The sequence below is a fragment of the Lontra canadensis genome, unplaced genomic scaffold (genome assembly GCF_010015895.1).
Source record: "Lontra canadensis isolate GAN:19392208 unplaced genomic scaffold, GSC_riverotter_1.0 scaffold3, whole genome shotgun sequence".
In the NCBI taxonomy this organism is placed as follows: domain Eukaryota; kingdom Metazoa; phylum Chordata; class Mammalia; order Carnivora; family Mustelidae; genus Lontra; species Lontra canadensis.
This window is the reverse complement of record NW_022630997.1, coordinates 26560732-26581432: the sequence shown is the minus strand read 5'-3', so window position 1 is coordinate 26581432 and position 20701 is coordinate 26560732. Positions and strand designations below refer to the sequence as shown.

Here is a 20701-nt window from a genome sequence, read left to right as displayed (position 1 = left end):
TGCTTTACTGACAGGCCTACTTTAAAAACTTTCTCACTAAGTTGTGATAGAACCTGGTGGATGACTTACATCGTGGAGTTTTCTGATCCTGGCACTGATGCTAACAAACTGGGTGACTCTGAGCAGGCTACTTACACACTCAAAGTCAAGACTTCTCAGCTCTGAAATTAAGCAGACACAGATGACCCTATTCTACACCTCTAGAAAGTCAGGGCAGATGGAGCAGTAGCGTACCTCTAGAGAGACAAAGAAGAGCAGCTCAAAATCTAGAAAAAGTGGGTGGAGGCTTGAAGGCAGGGCATGTTTACTAAAGACAGGAGATAGAATTCCTTCCATTATGCCTACAGATCTCTCCCTGCAGACCATGCAGACACGAACCCTCTAATGAATTAATATTTTCCACACAACCTGCTCCTTACCCACCACTCAGTGTCCCACTCACCTATCTTTTCTGAAGCTTGGTCCAGACCTTTCACCATCATGGTGAGGCCCTCTGGATGTGGTGATAGTGAGGCAATGCTCATTCTGAGCAGAATAAAGAACTGCTACTGCAGACTACGCAAACCTAGGACCTGCTCCTTTCTAGCAGTTTCCTGCCTCTTCTCTAAAGCTGTGGTTGAGAAGTCTGAGGTCAGAGGAGTGACCTTCAAGGTGAGATTCCTGTTCCTGGAGCTTCCTCCTTCCTACTTCACAAAAGCTGCCTTCTTCCAAGGGAGCTGGAACCTAGGCTTAAAAGACAAGACCATTTATTTAGAAGTTTCATTCAGGGATCCAAACTCACAGAACTTCTCTGCCTAAACACTTAATGCCACTGAGGATGCTGAAAGTTGGACAATAAGTTGCAATAAGTTCTGCAGTCTGATCCAAGGGCTCTGACATGCCAAGAAATCTCATAATGCATGATCACAAGGTGAGATTCAGTGCTCACACACTTTGGGGTTGTTTCCTTGGGTCCTAAAGAAGGTGCTGTGAGAAATACAATGCTGGTTTTCGACCGGGTTGTCCACCAGATCTGTGAGACCCTGAGTATTTTACTTGAGCCACCTGAGTTTCAGTTCTCTCCTCTGCCAAGACTGAAAACAGTTACATAAAAGCCGTTATTAGGATTAAATAAAATTTAGCCAACGAAAAGGAAAAATACCTTCCAAAAACCTTAACAGCTAATATTAACTAAGCTCTGCCCCGAATGTTAAAACTATATACGTATCTTAAAAACATGTGTAAAAAATGTTAAACCAGAGAACAACCCCATGTGGGACATAATGTTCTTGCTTTACAGATGAAGAAACCTAGTCTTACGTACCGCCCTCATCTTGCCAGCAGTAACCAACTTACACTCGGCTCCACCAGGATCCAAAGCTCTGGCCCCCTTCCCGCAGCCACGGCGACACCGCGGCCCCACCTGGACGCCGGCCCCCACTGGACGGAGGGACCCAGCCCAGCCGTCCCTCCCGAGGCCTCCCCCACCCGCCTTCAGCTGCCCCCCTCCCCACCGCCGCCCCCGCAAACCCTCGCCCACCCGGCCTGGGCTCACCCACCGCTCCCACTCGCACAGCTCCGCCCGCCCCCCTCCAGGATTTCCACCGCCGGGCGGGTAAACCCGCCGAAAACACCTGGAGACCGAAGTCACACATGCGCACAACGAGCCTCGGAGACCATGGAAGACCCTTTCCCCGAACCTGCGCCTTGTGAGGCAAGGAAACGTAGGACTACGTTTCCCATAAGCCCTGGCACCACGCCCCGACTTAAGAGTTTCCCCTGGAGGGCCGAGGTCGCTCTCCGGGCCTCTCCCACGGGCTTGCTGGACCTCGTTCTTTCTGGCCAGCAGGGCATTGCAAAACGATGCAATCTGAAGAGAGGTTGTTGAAGGAATTAGTTTAAGAGAGTGAGCTGCAAAGGACATGTCAGGGACCGCTAGGAAGTCATGAACTATACGGTTACAATATAAAATGGTTCATTTTGGCCATTGTACTGAGAAGAATAGTATCTCTTTGCCTCCAAATTCCTGTCCATCAAGAGGCTCAGATTGTGATTTTATTTTTGAATAGGGTCTTCAAAGAGGTCATTAGTTAAGTTAAAATGAGGATTAGGGTGTGCCCTGATGACCTCTGTCCTTATGAGAAAACAGGAGACAGAGGCATGGGAGAATGCCTTGTGAATATGGAGACAGATTGGAGCGATATGGCTACAAGCCAAGGGGTGTCAAAGTTTGCCAAAAACCATCAGGAGTTAGGAGAGAAGCATGGAACAGATTCCCTCTTAGAACCTCTAATAGGACACAACCCTGTTGGCATGCTCATTTTTTTTTTTTTTTTAGATTATTTATTTATTTGACAGACGGAAATCAGAAGTAGGCAGAGAGGCAGGCAGAGAGAGAGGAGGAAGCAGTCTCCCCACTGAGCAGAGAGTCTGAGGCAGGGCTTGATCCCAGGACCCTGGGATCATGACCTGAGCCGAAGCCAGAGGCTTTAACCCACTGAGCCACCCAGGTGCCCCGATATGCTCATTTTGAAGCTGGCATCCATATTGTTAGTTCAGATGAAATAATGAACACTAGGAAACATATTGCTTCCAGGCACAGCTGCACCAGCCAGGGAACACATGGATCCAGGCCCAAGAGATAGGAATGCCTGTATCATTCAAAGGAACATGAAGGAAAGCAACCCACTAGCTAGTGCACACACAAGCAGATACAAGCAGCTGATCAGCACTCTCCCAAACTCATAATCCCGATGTACCTAATGAAATCTCTAATCCATATAACGATGTTTTGCAGATTCCAAGTCTCTTGAGATAGAGCAGACTTCTGTGCAACCAGATGAAGTGGCACCAGAAGTAATTATTATCTGTTAACAGTACTTCCTAGGCCTCCCATCAATAGCATCCACCTTCTCAGGAAACCTCTGCCCCCAATTTTGCCCTTAAAAGGCCTCACCTGTAAGAGACTTTGAGCATTAGCTCCCCATTCTCTTGGGAGGCACCACACCAATAAATAGCTTATCTTTTTTCACTGCAGAAGCTCAGTGTCAATCTGTGTCAGTCTTTACTGGCTTGCTGTATATGGGGCAGATGAACACTGGTTCAGACCTCTAGCCTGCAGAACTGTGAGAGAACACATGCCTGTTATTTTAAGCCAAAAAGCTGTGGTGCTTTCTTAAGCAGCCCTAGGAAACTAGTACACCATTCAACTGTGGAATTGGCACGTTAGGCAGATTTGTCAGGTTTTCCTGGCCTCATAGGCTGAATCACTAAGCTTTGACTTCGGTCTCAGTGCTGGAATATTGATGCACATCCTGTGTCATGGTATATCCAGAGGTCTATGGTCTTATCTGGATGGCTCAGGTCTGATCAGCCTAAAATAACACCTGTTGGTTTCAGTGATGTCCATTGTCAAAGGGTCCTTTGCCTCTGGAGTCCATGGGAGTAAGGGATCCTACACAATCTGTTATCACAATGTGTGACCCCACAGGGGCTTAGGACTTGATCCTGCTACCGGGCACTGAAGTACCATCCTGCCATCCTGTTGGCTATTGCTTATGAGTCAGTGAAAATGTAGCAAGATGTTTTGGGGGGCAGTGTTTTACTGGACCAGCACCACAGCCTACAACTCGAACCACTGGTGGAATTTTCTTTTGCATATAAGGTTTGTAACAGTTTTCTCTGTGGATACATAGCCATAGTGGCTCAGTGCACTATCAGCCTTCAACTTAGCTGATCTGTTCATCATCAAAGTCCAAGCCTCCTCAGGGACTTCAATATTCCAACACCCTCAAGAAGCATAAGGTACTGGCACAGACTCCAAACTCTGAGAAAACACATATGCAGAGGTAAATGTCCACCTTCATGTGGGTGGAAAGTTTGACTGATGCCTGACTGGTGCTCTAGTGTGCATAGTGGTTGGTCACTGACATTTGTAGCTCAAGAGGCTTATTAGGACTGATTGACCCAAGTGGGAGAACATACTGTAGAGCCTGGCAAATAGCTCTTTATTAGGATGTTAATCCATCCCCCATCTTGTAAGGCTTTACTGATATTACATGGCTGGGCTGGAAGAGCCTGGCTGGACACTTGTCCCAGTACCTCTGTCTGAACATTACTTACAATTAAGAGAAGCATGACACATACTTAAAATAGCAATTTCTACAATATGTTTAGCAGTATCAGTTACAGCTACTTGGGTGTGTGGAATGTCCATTTCATAAAACATGAGATGGTTTAGTTTCAAAGTTTGGAACAGCCAAATATGAAAATGTCAACAGCAGTGAGAGATCACTGATAAACCATCAATCATCAAACGTTCAATGTAATCAATCTATGAGGATCTTGTGGGGCCCACCCTCCCTCACTCCCCACCAAACGTGGCCTTACCTCTAGCCATATGTCTCCTATCATTGTAATTTGTGAACACTTTGTTTTCAAGTTCTACAAATCTGTAGACAGAGAATAATTATGCCCCAGAACCGCCTATACCTGGAGTCTCACTGATTTCTGATTTAGATGATTCAGAAGTTGGGAGTGGGTTTTTTTTTGAGTTATTATATTTAGATGAAATTTTGGACAGTTAAAGCTGAAATAAATTAAGATCTGAGGGGTATGTTGGGACTTGGTGAAATGTATTTTGCATAGGAAGGACATGAATTTTGGAGCGCTAGAGAGCAGAGTTTTTTGGGTTGAACTCTGTTCCTTCAAAAAGATATGTTTAAGAGCTAACACACGGTACCTGTGAACGTGCCCTGATTTGGAAATAGGGTCTTTGCAGATGTAATCAAGTTAAGAGAAGGTCATACTGGATTCAGTATTTCAATGACTGGTGTCCTTATAAGAATAGTGATGCATCTACAAGCCTGGGAATGCTAATGACAGTCAGCAACTACCAGAAGCTAGGAGGAAGCAAGGGAGTCTTCCCTAGATGCTTCAGAGTGCAAGGCTGTGCCAACCCCTTGACTTTGGGCTTCTAACCTCCACAAGAGAAAATAAATTTCTGTTGTGTAAGCCACATAGTTTGTGTACTTTGCTATGGAAGCCCAAGGAATCTAATACAAATGGCAAAGGAACTCCAGGCACATAGCCTGGGGCACCAGATCTGCCAGGTCCTGGCAGATAGACTATCCAGACCCTCTACCTTTCTTTTGAGGATACCTCCGGGCATTGACTATTCAGGTATGGCCCAGCAATTCTCATTCACATAGCAGATGCAGGCCATACTATTCAAGAGCTCCTAAGTAGACTATCTTATACTCCTTAATTCCCAAACACATCCAGCCAAAGAGTAATGCCACCTCTGCTGCCAAGGATACTCAGCAGCAGGCAACTCTCCGCAGCATTCACTGAACATACACTCTGTATCACCCCGGGAAGCAGTTACCATTAGAAGATAAAATGTACTACTGAAGGAGAACCTAAAAAGCTATGCAAACAGCTAATACTCCCAGTGAAGCACACACTTAAACAGAAAGTATGGGCTCTCACTGTGGCAATTTTCCAAATGGGTGCTTCCCTACTGGATAAAATTATAAGGTTTCATTATGAGGTTGGGATATGGGGGAAGAAAAGGCACACTAGCAGTATGAGACTCAAACCACGTAAATAACCCTTCTTACTCTTAGTTTCCTCTTACCTACCTCTGAGAAACTGGACTATAGGAACTTATGGGTGGTAAAGAGCTGATGGTGGGAGATTCCAACGTGGTACTTCTCTTACCACCTGGTTATACTTGCTGCATCTGAGAAGCTCTGAATCTTGATGGTACATTCACAGACATGAGATAACAATACACAAGATGGGTCCTAGTATAATGCACATAACAGGGAAAGGATATGTTCTGGGATGGTACAAAATGTACAAGGAAGAAACTACTCAATGGTTACATGGTATATCTGGTTGAACAGCAAGGGTTGAAAATTATTGAGGATGGGACAAAAAGGGAAAGTAGTTGCTTCAGGGACTGGTTATACTGATCACATGGTCATACAGGTAAAACGCCAGCTGTTGGGGAAGAAACACCTTAGAACCTAGAAGACCAGGACTGGTGGGAGGAATATTAAATTTCCTTGGCTCTCATCTGCTGAACACCCGGGCTGGTACACATTAGAAAGTAGCATCCCTTCCTGGTACTTAAGATTCCTTGCATTATAATCCCAACCTTTAGACACATAGGATTTGGATCCTGACCTATGACCCCGAAGAGGTCACTACAACTAAGAATAAACTTTCTAGTGAGTAGTGATGAATAATCACATTATCGAGGATTTCATGCTGGCCAGACATGACAAAGTCTGTGTGACTGCTTCAGCTGGATTCCCAAACATGGAAAGTAAACAAACCAATCTCCCACCTAAGAGAGAACAGCTCTTCACAGTTAATCTCAATGGTATCTACAACATATTTACCTGGCTTAGATATGGATGGGGAACATGGCTACAATCTTCCCTTCAAATGGGACTGAGCATCCTGCTGATGCTAAGTGGTAATCATGTTCATCTAAGGTTGTCTAAGACAAATAGAAAGGATAGATACAATTAATTAAGGTATATGATGGGATATCCTATGCTTCAAAAAAATCTTAGCTGTTGACATGAAAGGTTGGGGTAGAGTTGTAAAGAAATGGCTCTACCATGGCACACTAATGAGCTGGTGCATCTCCTGAGTCTTGGTGGAACATTCTACAGTTCCCTTTAAAGCAAGGCGAGATAAGCCTGGCAAGGAGCTGCCATGAGACAGTTTTTCACGCCTGTCTTACAGGAGACTGCGCCGCAAGGAAATTTCTCATCCGACTGTCTAGTGTCTAGTGTGACAGGACTTCCACCTTTCCTTTTCCACTTTTCAGAGACAGCTACAGAGGGCTTATTGAAGGGAGGGGGGGGACCTCGATCTTTTACTTCTGAGCCAGAGATCCGGGGAAACCATTTCTGCTTTGATCCTCTGAAGAGGTGTGGAAAGCCTCCAGGAAACAAAAGCCACACAGAGAACCTGCTTTCACTGAGCTAAGCCCCCTGACAAGGGGTGGAGCAACACCACCAGGCAAAGATACCTGAGAAGCAGCACAGCAGGTCCTTCTCCCAGAAGAGAGACTAGAAGAACAGGTGGACCACAGCTTCATGAATCCCACAAGAACAAAACTCCAGTGCCAGGGGAAAATAGTATACTGAGCTCCAGGTGTTTTCTCACACCTCATTTACCTTTCAGTAAAATTTTCCATTTCATTTTTTTAACGTTTTCCTGTTTCAACTAGATTCTTATTTTACCAACTTATGTTTTTAAATTGCTTTTCAACTTTTATTTTTTACATCTACATTTTATAGATACATGCTTCATTTTAGTCTTTTCACGCTATTCAATTTTACACACACACACACACACACGTAAATTTTGCTTTCTTTGCAATTTTGTGATGTAGTATCTTCTAACACACACACACCAAAATTCAATTAGGAACAAGTGGACCACCCTGCTTTGTCCACCCTGCAAGATTATAGTCCCTCTCCCCCTACCCTTTTTTTATTGTTTTGTTTCATTTTGGTTTTGTTTGCTTTTCTGTGGTGGCTTCTGACCACTTCAGATTTTTCTAGGGTGTATTTTGCTTGGGTTGTGGTTGTGGTTGATATTTTGGACTCTGCTCATTTGCTCACCCATCCTACTCTGGGAAAAATGACTAGGAGGAATTCACAACAAAGGCAAGAAACAGAGGCAATGTTCTCTGCCACAGAGCTAATTGATATGCATATAAGTAAGATGCCAGAGGCAGAACTGAAGATAACAATTATCAAGTTAATAGCTAGGCTTGAAAAAAAGCAAAAATGACAATACAGAATCTCTAAGGGTGGAAATGAGATCGAATCAGGACAACTTAAAAACACTATGAATGAGACAGGGGAGGAGGCAAGGTAGTGAAGGGGTAGGGAGGGGACCCTGGTTCAACTGGTCCTATGAATTTAGCTGCATATCTATCAAACCATTTTGAACACCCACGAAATCAGCCTGATATATAAGAATATATATTTGGATCTCTACAAGCAGAAAAGCAACTGCTTTTTGCAAGGTAGGACATGTACAGTCATGAATCTGGGGGGAGATATCAGAAGATAAACAGAAGGGGGAGGGAGCCTCCATAAGCTGTCTTCTGGCAAGTGATATAACAATGGAACACAAAATTGGAACCCTTAGAAATCTAATCCAGTGAGAGACATTCCTCCTGAAAGGGGCTCTGAAAATGAAATGGCAGAATTCTAGGTAGGGCACTGTGGTCTTGGGATACAGTGAGCTGCCGAGCAGAAGGGGATGGGGGTGCTGAAACAGCACAGTGCCCAGGCAGTGGATCCAGCAAGCCCAGGAAGGGACTCTCAGCTCGGATCACCATAAACAATGCACTGGGCTGGTTGATAACCACTCTTCTCTTGAATAGCCTGAAAAAATCTGAAACCTGGCCTGCAAAAGCAATAGTAGCCCAGACAGGCTGGGAGAACAGGTGAATGACAATCTTATGGATCTCTGAAGGCTGTAAAATCCCAATGCCAGGGGAAAACTGTATATTGAACTCCAGGTGTGGCATCACAACTTGTTTATTTCTCAGAAAAAAATCTTTTTTTTTCCTTTTTCATAGGCTTTTTCTGTTTTTTTTTTTTCTTTTTCCTTTTTACCTTCTCATTTCAACTACATGTTTATTGTATCAACTTATTTTTCATAGTCACTGTATAACTTGTATTTTTCACACCTATATTTTTTATAGATATATACTTTATTTTAGGCCTTTTTTCACTCTATTCAATATTACATTTATATATATAAAAGTTTTACTTTCCTTGTAATTTTGGGACATAGTACTCTGTAACACATAGACCAAAATACACCCAGGAACAACTGAAACACCTTGCTTTGTCAACAGTGAGAGATTATAGCATCCCTTCCCCTCCCCCACCTTTAAAATTTTTTAAAATTTTCTTGTGTTACATTTGGCTTTCTTTTTTCAGTGGTGGCTTTTGACCACTCTGAATTTTACTAGGGTACATCTTGCTTGGGTCGTGGTGGATATTTTGGATGCTGCTCATTCACTCAACCGTTCCCCCAACAGAATGACTAAGAGGAGGAACTCTCAACAAAAAAAAGCATCAGAGACAATGTCTTCTGCCACAGAACTAATGGATATGGATATAAGCAAGATGTCAGAGTTAGAATTCAGGATAGCAATCATAAAGTCAATAGCTAGGCTTGAAAAAAGCATTAGTGACAGTATACAATCTCTAAGAGCAGAAATGAGATCTAATCAGGCCGAATTAAAAAATGCGATGAATGAGATGTAGTCTAAACTGGATACTCTAGCAGCCTGGGTAAATGAGGCAGAAGAGCAAATTAGTGATCTAGAAGATAAGCTGATGGAAAGGAAGGAAGTTGAGGAAAACAGAGATAGGCTTCTAGTACCACATGAAAAAAGGATTGGAGAGATTAATGATGCCATGAAACATTCTAATGTTGTAAACATTCTTGGGATCCCCAAGGGGGTGGAGAGAGAGAGAGACAGAAAGTATATTTGAGCAAATCACAGCTGAGAATGTCCCTAATCTGGGAACGGAAACAAACATTAGAGTCCAGGAGGCAGAAAGGACCCCTCCCAAAAATCAATAAGAATAGATCAACACCCCTACATATAATAGCGAAATTTGCAAATTTTACAGCTAAAGAAACTATCCTGAGAATAGCCAGGGAGAGGAGGTTCCTTACATATAGAGGGAGGAACATCAGAGTAACATCAGACCTATCCATAGAAACCTGGCAGACCAGAAAGGGCTGGCAAGATATATTCAGGGTACTAAATGAGAAGAACATGCAGCCAAGAATACTTTATCCAGCAAGGGTGTCATTAAGAATGGATGGAGAGATAAAGAGCTTCCAGGACAGGCAGAAACTGAAAGAATATGTGACCGCCAAGCCAGTCCTGCAAGAAATATTAAGGTGGATTTTGTAAGTGAAGACCCCAAGAGTCACACAGACCAGAAAGAAACAAAGAAAATCTATAGAAACAGGGACTAGGCAATACAATGGCACTAAATTCATATCTTCCAATAGTTACTCTGAATGTAAATGGGCTGAATGCTCCCATGAAAAGACACGGGGTTTCGGGTTGGAGAAAAAAGCAGGACGCATCCATATGCTGTCTACAAGACTTGTTTTGAACCTAAAGATACCTCCAGATTGAAAGTGAGGGAATGGAGAACCATTTACCATGCTAATGGACCTCCAAAGAAAGCTGGGGTAGCAATCCGTATCAGACAAATTAGATTTTAAACCAAATACTGTAAGAGATGTAGAGAGACACTATATGATAGGGTCTATCCAATAAGAAGATTTAACAATTGTAAATATCTATGCCCCAACATGGGAGCAGCCAATTATATAAACCAATTAATAACCAAAATAAAGAAACATTGATAGTAATACATTAATAGTAGGAGACCACAGCACTCCACTCACAGCAATGGACAGATCATCTAAGCAGATCAACAAAGAAACAAGAGCTTTGAATGACACATTAGACCAGATGGACTTTGTAGATATATACAGAACATTCCATCCTAAAACAATAGAATACTCATTCTTCTGGAGTGTACATGGAACCTTCTCTAGAATAGACCACATACTGGGTCACAAATCAGGTCTCAATCAATACCAAAAGACTGAGATTATTCCCTGCATATTTTCAGACCACAGTGCTTTGAAATTATAACTCAACCACAAGAAGAAATTGGGAAGGAACTCAAACACTTGGAAGTTAAAGAGCATCCTGCTAAAGAATGATTGGGTCAACCAGGAAATTAAAGAACTTTAAAAATTCATGGAAACTAATGGGAAGAAAAATACATAGATTCAAAACCTGTGGGATATGGCAAAGGTGGTCATAACAAGGAAAGACACAGCCATCCAAGCTTCTCTCAAAAAATTAGAAAAAACCCAAATGCACAAGCTAATCTTACCCCTAAAGGACCCGGAGAAAGAACATCAAATAAAGCCTAAACCAAGTAGGAGAAAAAAAAATAATAAAGATTAGAACAGAAATCAATGAACTAGAAACCAGAAGAATAGAGAACAGATTAATGCAACTAGAAGCTGGTTCTTTGAAAGAATTAATAAGATTGATAAACCTCTGGCTAGACTTATCCAAAAGAAAAGGGAAAGGACCCACATCAATAAAACCATGAATGAAAGGAGAGAGATCATGACTAACACCAAGGAAATAGAAACAATTATTAGAAATTATCACCAGTAACTATATGCCAACAAATTAAGCAATCTGGAAGAAATCGATGCATTCCTGCAAACTCATAAACTACCAAGACTGAAACAGGAAGAAATAGTCAAACTGAACTAATAACCAGTAAGGAAACTAAAGTGGTAAATCAAAACTAAAGTGGTAATCAAAAACCTCCCAAAAAACAAGAGTCCAGGGCTAGGTGGCCACCAGGGGAATTCTATCAAACATTTTAAAAAGAACATTTATCAAACATTTAAAAAGAACATCAAGGGCGCTGGGTGGCTCAGTTGGTTGGGCGACTACCTTCGGCTCAGGTCATGATCCCGGAGTCCCAGGATCGAGTCCTGCATCGGGCTGTCCCTGCATCAGGGAGTCTGCTTCTCCCTCTGACCTTCTCCCTTCGCATGCTCTCTCACTCTCTCTCTCAAATAAATAAATAAATAAAAATCTTAAAAAAGGGGCTGCCTGGGTGGCTCAGTTGGTTGAGCAACTGCCTTCGGCTCAGGTCATGATCCCAGAGTCTGGGGATCGAGTCCCACATCGGGCTCCCAGCTCCATGGGGAGTCTGTTTCTCCCTCTGACCTTCTCTCCTCTCATTCTCTCTCTCTCTCTCTCAAATAAGTAAATAAAATCTTTAAAAAAAAAAAAATCTTAAAAAAATTTTTTTAAAAAAGAACATCAAAAATAGTAATAAAATAAAATAAAAAAGAACATTTAAAGTTCTAGAATTAAAAATTCTATTCAAAAAAAGAAATGGAAGGAAAACTTCCAAACTTGTTCTATGAGGCCAGCATTACCCTGATCCCAAAACCAGACAAAGACCCCACCAAAAATGGAGAATTATAGACCAATATCCCTGATGAACACAGATGCCAAAATACTCAACAAGATCTTAGCCAATAGAATCCAACAGTACATTAAAAGGATTATTCACCATGACCAGGTGGGATTTATTCCTGGGATGCAAGGGTGGGTCAACATTTGGAAATCAATCAACGTGATAGAACACATTAATAAAAGACAAGAACCATGTGATCCTCTCAATTGATGCAGAAAAAGCATTTAATAAAATACTTTCTTCAAACTCTTCAAAGTATAGGGATAGAGTGAACATACCTCAATATCATAGAAGCCATCTATGAAAAGCCCACAGCAAATATCATTCTCAATGAGGAAAATCTGAGAGCCTTTCCCTTAAGGTCAGAAACATGACAGGGATGCCCACTCTCACCACTAGTGTTCACCACTAGCCTCAACAATCAGATAATAAAAAGAAATAAAAGGCATTCAAACTGGCAAAGGAGTAGTCAAATTCTCTCTCTTCACAGATGACATACTTTATGTGGAAAACCCAAAAGACTCCACCCTCAAATAACTAAAACTCAAACAGCAACTCAGCAACGTGGCAGGATACAAAATCAATGAACAGAAATCAGCTGTATTTCTATACACTAACAATGTAACTGAAGAAAGAGAAATTAAAGAATCGCTCCCATTTATAATTACACCAAAACCCCTAAGATAACTAGGAATAAACCTAACCAAGAGATAAAAGATCTATACTCTAGAAACTACAGAACACTTATGAAAGAAATTGAGGAAGACACAAAGAAATGGAAAAACATTCCATTCTCATGGATTGCAAGAATAAACACTGTTAAAATAGCCATGCTGCCCAGAACAATCTACACTTCCAATGCAATCCCTATCAAAATACCATCAACATTATTCACAGAGCTGGAACAAACAATCCTAAAATTTATATGGACCCAGAAAAGACCCTGAATAGCCAGGGGAATGTTGAAAAAGAAAACCAAACCTGGGGGTATCACTGGGGACTTCAAGTTACATTACAAAGCTGTGATCAAGACAGTATAGTACTGGCACAAAAACAGACACATAGATCAATGGAACAGAATAGAGAGCTCAGATACGGACCCTCAACTCTATGGTCAGCTTATCTTCAACAAAGCAGGAAAGAATATCCAATGGAAAAAAGAATCTCCTCAATAAATGATGCTGGGAAAATTGGACAGCCACATGCAGAAGAATAAAATTGGACCATTCTCTTACACCACACACAAAGATAAACTCAAAAGGGATGAAAGACCTTGATGTGAGACAGGAATCCACTAAAATCCTAGAGAAGAGCATAAGCAGTAACCTCTTCGACATTGGTCACAATTTATTTCAAGACAAGTCTCTAAAAGCAAGAGAAACAAAAGCAAAAATGAAGTTTTCTGACTTCATCAAGATAAAATCTTCTGCACAGCAAAAAAAAAAAACAGTCAACAAAACTAAGAGGCAACCCATGGAATAGGAGAAGATATTTACAAATGACATTACAGATAAAGGGTTGGTATCCAAGATCTATAAAGAACTTCTCATACTCAACATCCCCCCCGCCAAATAATCCAGCCAAGAAATGGACAGAAGAAAGGAACAGTCACTTCTCCAAAGAAGCCATACAAATGTCCAACAGACACATGAAAATCTGCTCTACACCACTTTCCATCAGGCAAATACAAATCAAAACCATAATGAGATACCATCTTACACCAGTTAGAATGGCTAAAATTAACAAGACAGGGAACAACAAATATTGACAATGACGCAGAGAAAAGGGAACCCTTCTACACTTTTGGTGGGATTGCAAACTGGTATAGCCACTCTGGAAAACAGTATGGAGGTTCCTCAAGAAGTTAAAAATACAGCTACCCTCTGACCCTACAACCCAGGAATTGCACTACTAGGTATTTACCCCAAAGATACAGATGTAAAGAAGGGGTACCTGCACCCCAATGTTCATAGCAGCAATATCCACAATAGTCAAACTCTGGAAGGAGCCAAGATATCCTTCAACAAATGAATGGAAAAAGAAGATGTGGTTCATATATACAATGGAATATTACTCAGCCATCAGAAAGGATGACTACCCACCATTTACACTGACATGGATGGAACTGGAGGGTATGTTAAGTGAAGTAAGACAAGCAGAGAAAGACAATTACCATATGGTTTCACTCATATGTGGAACATAAGGAATAGCACAGAAGAGCATAGCGGAAGGAAGGGAAAACCAAATGGGAAGAAATGAGAGGGAGACAAACTGTGAGAGACTCTTGACTCTGGAAAACAAACTGAGGATCGTGGAAAGGGAGATGAGTGGGGAAATGGAGTAACTAGGTGATGGGTATTAAGGAGGACATGTGATGTGATGAGCCCTGGGTGTTATGCGCAACTAATGAATCACTGAATACTATATATAAAAATTAATGACGTACTATATATTGGCCAATTTAAACTAAAAAAAAGGAAATAACTGAATAATAAACATCTGTATGGACTTATGGATATTTATTTTTTCTGTGGGCTATAATTAAATACAATTGTTATTTATCTTCTTGCTCAAATCATTCAAGCTTTGGCCATTTCTTTTTAGTTTTTTCAGGTTGGCTCCTGTACCTTTTCAACATGCACTTACCCTTTTTTGGAGTACTTCCTTACCTTCTGATACCACAAGGTGGACTAGGATTATCTAGTACCTTTCTGTCTCAGTCCTGCAACCAATCATTTCTCCAAGAAATCCTCATTCTTTTTATCAGGGAATAGTATTTACAAACCAAGATATTAGTATGAAATGTGTTCACTGTTATAGGGATATTAGCACTTCTAGGTCCTCTCTAGATAGAGCTTCGAAATACTGTATGAATACTAACCCATGCATGCACAGACATCTCTATTTATTTCTGTATCTCTCTATCCATATCCATATGCATATGAGTATATGAATATATGTATGTATATGCACATATATGTGCTACATTCAAAATACATGTGTAATTAACCACTTGTGCCAAAATTACTGTAAAATACTCCCACTTCCATGTGTTCCCTCTGAGTTGTATAAGTGCCTGACATGAAGCTTTTGATTGCTGAGGCACCCATTTCAAAATAATATCCATCTTGAATAAACCTATTGCTAGCTGTATGACACAGCTATTAACAAAACAATCAAATGAGGAATTAGGCTACCTCCACCTGTGAAGTACCCTCTTTCAGAAAGCCCTGGGTAATGTATACAACTGGCGGTCTTAGAAACTCAGCTTCTCCCTCCTGTGCCCTAGTTTCTGCTCTTATGATTTAAATTAGCTAATAAGGAGTAAACCCACAAGACCTTAAGACACTTCACCCTTGGACTGTAATAAAGGCAAAGCCCCAGGTCCACTCTCTTCTCTACCAGTGACCTCACTACTGTGTGACCCCTGGGTATGCAGTGTACCTTCTAAGATTTGTGAGTAATAAATCTGTTCCTCAAAGTTCCCTGATGGTTTTTTAAAATATATCCTGCAATCATAACCAAGAGGGCTGGTCTAGCCACAACACTGGCTTTGGTCAGGGAAATGTCTTTGCAGTCTCACTTCAAGGAACACAGGCCAGGCGAGTGCCTCAGGTGTTCCTAGCCAATAGCATCACTATCAATAGGTTGGGACTGATGCAACCCTCCAGGATGCATTACTCTAGTGGTTCTGCAAGGATGGTCCCTGGACTAGAAGCATCAGCACCACATGGGAACTTTAAAGACAAGGAAGTTCTGGGGCCACACTCCATATATACTGAGTCAGGCAATCTAAGTGTGGGACCCACAATCAGTGTTTTTTGTTTTTTTTTTTAAATTTATTTATTTATTTATTTGACAGACAGAGATCACAAGTAGGCAGAGAAGCAGGCAGAGAGAGAGGGGGAAGCAGGCTCCCCACTGAGCAGAGAGCCTGATGCGGGGCTCGATCCCAGGACCCTGAGATCATGACCTGAGCCAAAGGCAGACGCTTAAACCACTGAGCCACCCAGGTGCCCCCCCACAATCAGTGTTTTAACAAGCCCTCCAGGTAGTTCCGATGCCTGCTAAAGTTTGAGAACCACTGCTGAACACCATAACTTATTGTTATTGTTTAAATGTCACCTCCTTGTTAATTCCAGCCAGACTATCATATTTAACAACCCTGCAACTTCCCATGTACCTTATCCTACTTGATATTTCCACCACTTATTTTCTACTAATACTATATAATTTACTTACTTATGATGTTTATTGCCTTTTGCCCTCTCCTCTAGGAAAACAGGGTTATTTTTACTTTTTTTTTTTTTTTTTAAGATCTTATGTATTTATTTGAGAGAGACAGAGCATTAGCATGGTAGGGAGAGGCAGAGGGAGAAGTAGACTCCCTGCTGAGCAAAGAGCCTGATACCAGGCTCCATCCCAGCATCCTGGGATCATGACCTGAGCCAAAGGCAGACGCTTAACTGACTAGCCACCCAGGTGCCCCGAACAGGGTTATTTTGAGTCAACATTATTCACGGCTAGGTCCAGTGGTTGCTGGAATTAGCTCATACCAGCTTAAAAGGGTTCATGTGTATATCTCTCCCCAACTCCATGCTCAGTACTGTCAGGTTGGTAGCCTAAAACTGACTATGGTGGGTACATTAATACTCCAGAAATCAGAAAACACTACAAATCAGAGGGTAGTATTCTCCTAAGAGAACTAATTGTTAAACATTTACCAGCATACCACTGACAGTATCCTGAACACGTAAAATACTGTCTGGTAAAAAGCAATGCTCAATTAACAGCTAAAGAACTAAGGGATACAAACTAATTTCCAGCAAAAGTACAAAATGATATATCAGTGTTTGGGGCAGTTTTGTAGTACCTATGAAAATTAAGAAATGGCCTAGTTTTGACCTATGACTCAGTTATTCTAATTCTGGAAAATTTTTCCTTTAGATTGATACAAATGAAATTAGGTTTACATAAGGTTATTCAATGAAACATTGTTAGTAACAGCAAAAGACTGTAAACAAGTGTCCTTCAAGGGAGGACTGGTTAAATAATGAAGGACAAATGCATACAACAGAAACCGGGCAGATATACACACTGAGGAACAAAAGTAATAAGAAGCAAAGTAAAGATTTCCAAAAATTCCTCCATAAAATGATTAGGAAAACCAGCAAAAATTTTAAGAATCAACTTTTTTAAAAGTTTGAAACTAATCAAATGCTTACAGAAATCCAGGGAGCATTTATTCAATAAACACGGTTAGTGTCATAAAACACTGCTGAAGGGAGATTTGTGGCATTTTCACATGCTTCATTCCTATCCTTTACAATCCAGCTCCACAGGATGCTTGAAAATGAGCAGCTTGTAATTTCAGTGAAAAGCAGCAACCAGGCAGCCACCAGAAAGAGCAAACAAGGGATGGAGCTCTTTCAAAGCCTCAATCCCAGAGAAATGTCATTATTTACATGTCTGATGGTTTCCTGGAAGACTCTACTGTCTTGAAGCTACCTTGGAGCTTCTACAGGACAAACAGCCTTTTCCTCAGGCGACATGCTTGGAAAAGGATTAAAGAAAAATTATTAACTTTACAGCTGCCTGCAGTGGTAAATAACAGTTGGAGCAAGCAAGAGGCTAATTTAAAAGCTGAAAAAGGAAAAGCAAGTAATTAGATGCCCACAGGAGCTTTGAAAGCTTCAACGTATTCCCGGGAATCTAGAAAGCCATATGCATGTCCAGGAGAGGGCACATGCTCAGGAAAGATCTAAGAAGATTCTAAGTTCTTATCCTCAGCTGACCTTGAAGCTATGTGCATATAGGAAGCAAAGACTATGGCAGAGTTGTCCACAGCATGTCTGAGTATTGAAGGTGGGTGCCAAAACGCACAGAGAGCCCCTGGGCACAGACAAGGAGACTTATTAACCCCAGGCACTTAAGAAAATCTGGTAAATCATTAGCTGACTAACCTACTGAGTAGATATTTCAGTGGCTACACATGATAAAGAATACAGACTTTATATAATCAGTTTAGAAAACTCACTAAACAACATAATAATGACAGCAATAACAATGAACTCTAGGGAGAAGAGACTCTGAAAGCTGCCAAAGAACATTATTTAAAATGTCTGGTTTTCTACAAAAATTACAAGACAGGGACACCAGAGTGGCTCAGTCGGTTAAGCATCTGCCTTCCGATAAGGTCATGATCCCAGAGTCCTGGGATCGAGTCCCACATCAGGCTCCCTGCTCGGCGGGGAGCCTGCTTCTCCTTCTGCCTGCTGCTCCCCCTGTTTGTGCTTTCTCTCTCTCTCTCTGACAAACAAAATGAATAAAATCTTTTAAAAAATTATAAGACAAACAAAGAAACAAGAAATTATGTCTGATACAAAAGGGGGATAAAAACTCAATTGATACAAACTGTCCCTAAGGACATTCAGATACTGGACTCACTAGACAAAGACTTTTAAATCAGCTATTTTAAATATGTTCAAATAACTACAGGTAACCACATCTAAAGAACTACAGGAAAGCATGAGAACAATGTACTTCTATGTAGACAATACTAATAAAGAGATAAAAATTATTTTTAAAAAACCCATAAAGATACTCAAGAGTTTAAAAAATACAGTAACTGGAAATTAGAAATTCATTAGAGGGGCGCAACAACAGATTTGAGGTGGCAGAATAAATAACCAACAAACTTCATGGGAGACAGACAGGTCAACTGAATTTATCTAGTCTGAAGAACAGAAAGGAAAAATGAAGAGTTGAACAGAGCCTTAGAGATCTGTGGGACATCGAGTGTATGAACATATGGAGACCCAGAAAGAGAAAAGAGGAAGGAGCAGCTAAGGAAACAACGGCCAAAATCTTCCCAAACTTGATGTAAGATCCACATCGACAAAGCTGAATAAACTACAAATAAAAACCCCCAAAACCAATTAACTACACATATCATAAACTGCTAATGGTCAAAGACAGGGTCTTGGAAGCAACAAGAACAAAGCAACTCATTGTGTGTAATAGATTTTCAGTAAGATTAACAGGTCATTTTGCATTAGAGACCACAGAGGCAAGAAGGCAGTAGGGAGGACATATTTAAAGTGCTGAAAAAACTGTCAGCCCAAACTATCCTTAAAAAATGGAGGAGAAATTAAAACATCTACAGATGAACAAAAATGGAGAGAATTCATTGCTACCACATTCATCTCACAAAAAAAATACTAAAGGGAGTTGTTCAGGCTAAAAAGAAAGGACATTAGACAGTACCACAAATCCACACAAAGAAACAAAGAGCACTGGTAAAGGTAATCCTATCTAAGTAAAAGATGGTATAAATGTATTTTTTTGTCTGTAATTCTTTTTTTTTCCTACCCAATTTGAAAGACACTTTGTACAGAAAAAAATATAAAAGTATTGATGGCACACAATATGTGATGATATAATCTGTATGACAATAAAAACACAAAGGAAGGGTAAGGGAACGAATAGAACTACATAGGAGTAAAGTTTTTATATGCTATTAAAATTAAGTTGATTCCAAACTTGACTGTTAAAAATTAAGATGTTAATTGTAGACCCAGGGCAACTATCAAGAAAATAACTAAATATAACAAAAGAAATGACAAAGGAATAAAATGGTACATTAAAAAATATCTACTGAACAGAAAAGGCAGTAATGGAGGAATAGAGAAACAAAAAAGATCTAGAACAGGGCACCTGGGTGGCTCCGTGGGTTAAGACTCTGCCTTCAGCTCAGGTCATGATCCCAGGGTTCTGGGATCGAGGCCTGCATCAGGCTCTCTGCTTGGCGGGGAGCCTGCTTCCCACTCCCCCACCCCCCACCTACCTCTCTGCCTACTTGTGATCTCTGTCAAATAAATAACTAAAATCTTTAAAAAAAAATATCTAGAACACAAATAAGGAAATGGCAGGACTAAATCCTACTCTATCAGCCATTACACTAAATATAATTTAATTAAACAGTCTAATTAAAAGGCATAGATAGTGGATATCATACTGGATAAAAGCAAAACAAAAATGTGATCCTAGTAAACAGTGTCTGACAGATACTCACTTGAGATCCAAGGACATAAACAAAAAATAAAAGGATAAACAAAGATACACCCACGCAAACTGATGAGAAAGACATTCTCATGTGTGCAGTCTTTCAACCCCCACTCACCTACATAAGAATGAGCCTTGGGCCTGGAACACTTCCTTTCAAAGAGATAAAGAGACCACACAGCCTGTATAAGCCATTCACCCTAAGGGAATATCTTTTATTTAAGTGTTCCTTCTTTCTGATTAAGCATGTATTAAATGCTCCTCCAGTATGACTTCAGTTTTCAGTATTCTGGACTCCACAATAGTGGGGTTGGATTCCTGCTATAGCATAAGAGGAGTGTGCATAGGCCAACTGCCCTGCATCAGCTGCTGGGGCACCAACTAGTTTTGGGGGACCAATGGCATATTATCAGAACTAATCTTGCTCTATCTCTTCTCTAAGTACATAAAAAGCACTGTTCCATCCAGTGCTTGACTCTGTTTTTTTTTTTTTTCTTGGTGATTCATATGAAGATGCAGTGGGCAAAAGTATTTAACCTTCTATTCCTGCAGGCTGA

The 20701-nt window shown here is 40.9% G+C and overlaps 1 long non-coding RNA gene across 1 annotated transcript in view; it reads right to left on the bottom strand.

Moving 5' to 3' along the window:
* LOC116854770 overlaps window positions 1-20701 on the bottom strand; it is a 32782-nt gene that overhangs the window by 5107 nt on the left and 6974 nt on the right. The window contains exon 2 of the long non-coding RNA XR_004380216.1: window positions 443-728. This is a non-coding gene — a long non-coding RNA (uncharacterized LOC116854770). The remainder of the gene's footprint in view (window positions 1-442; window positions 729-20701) is intronic.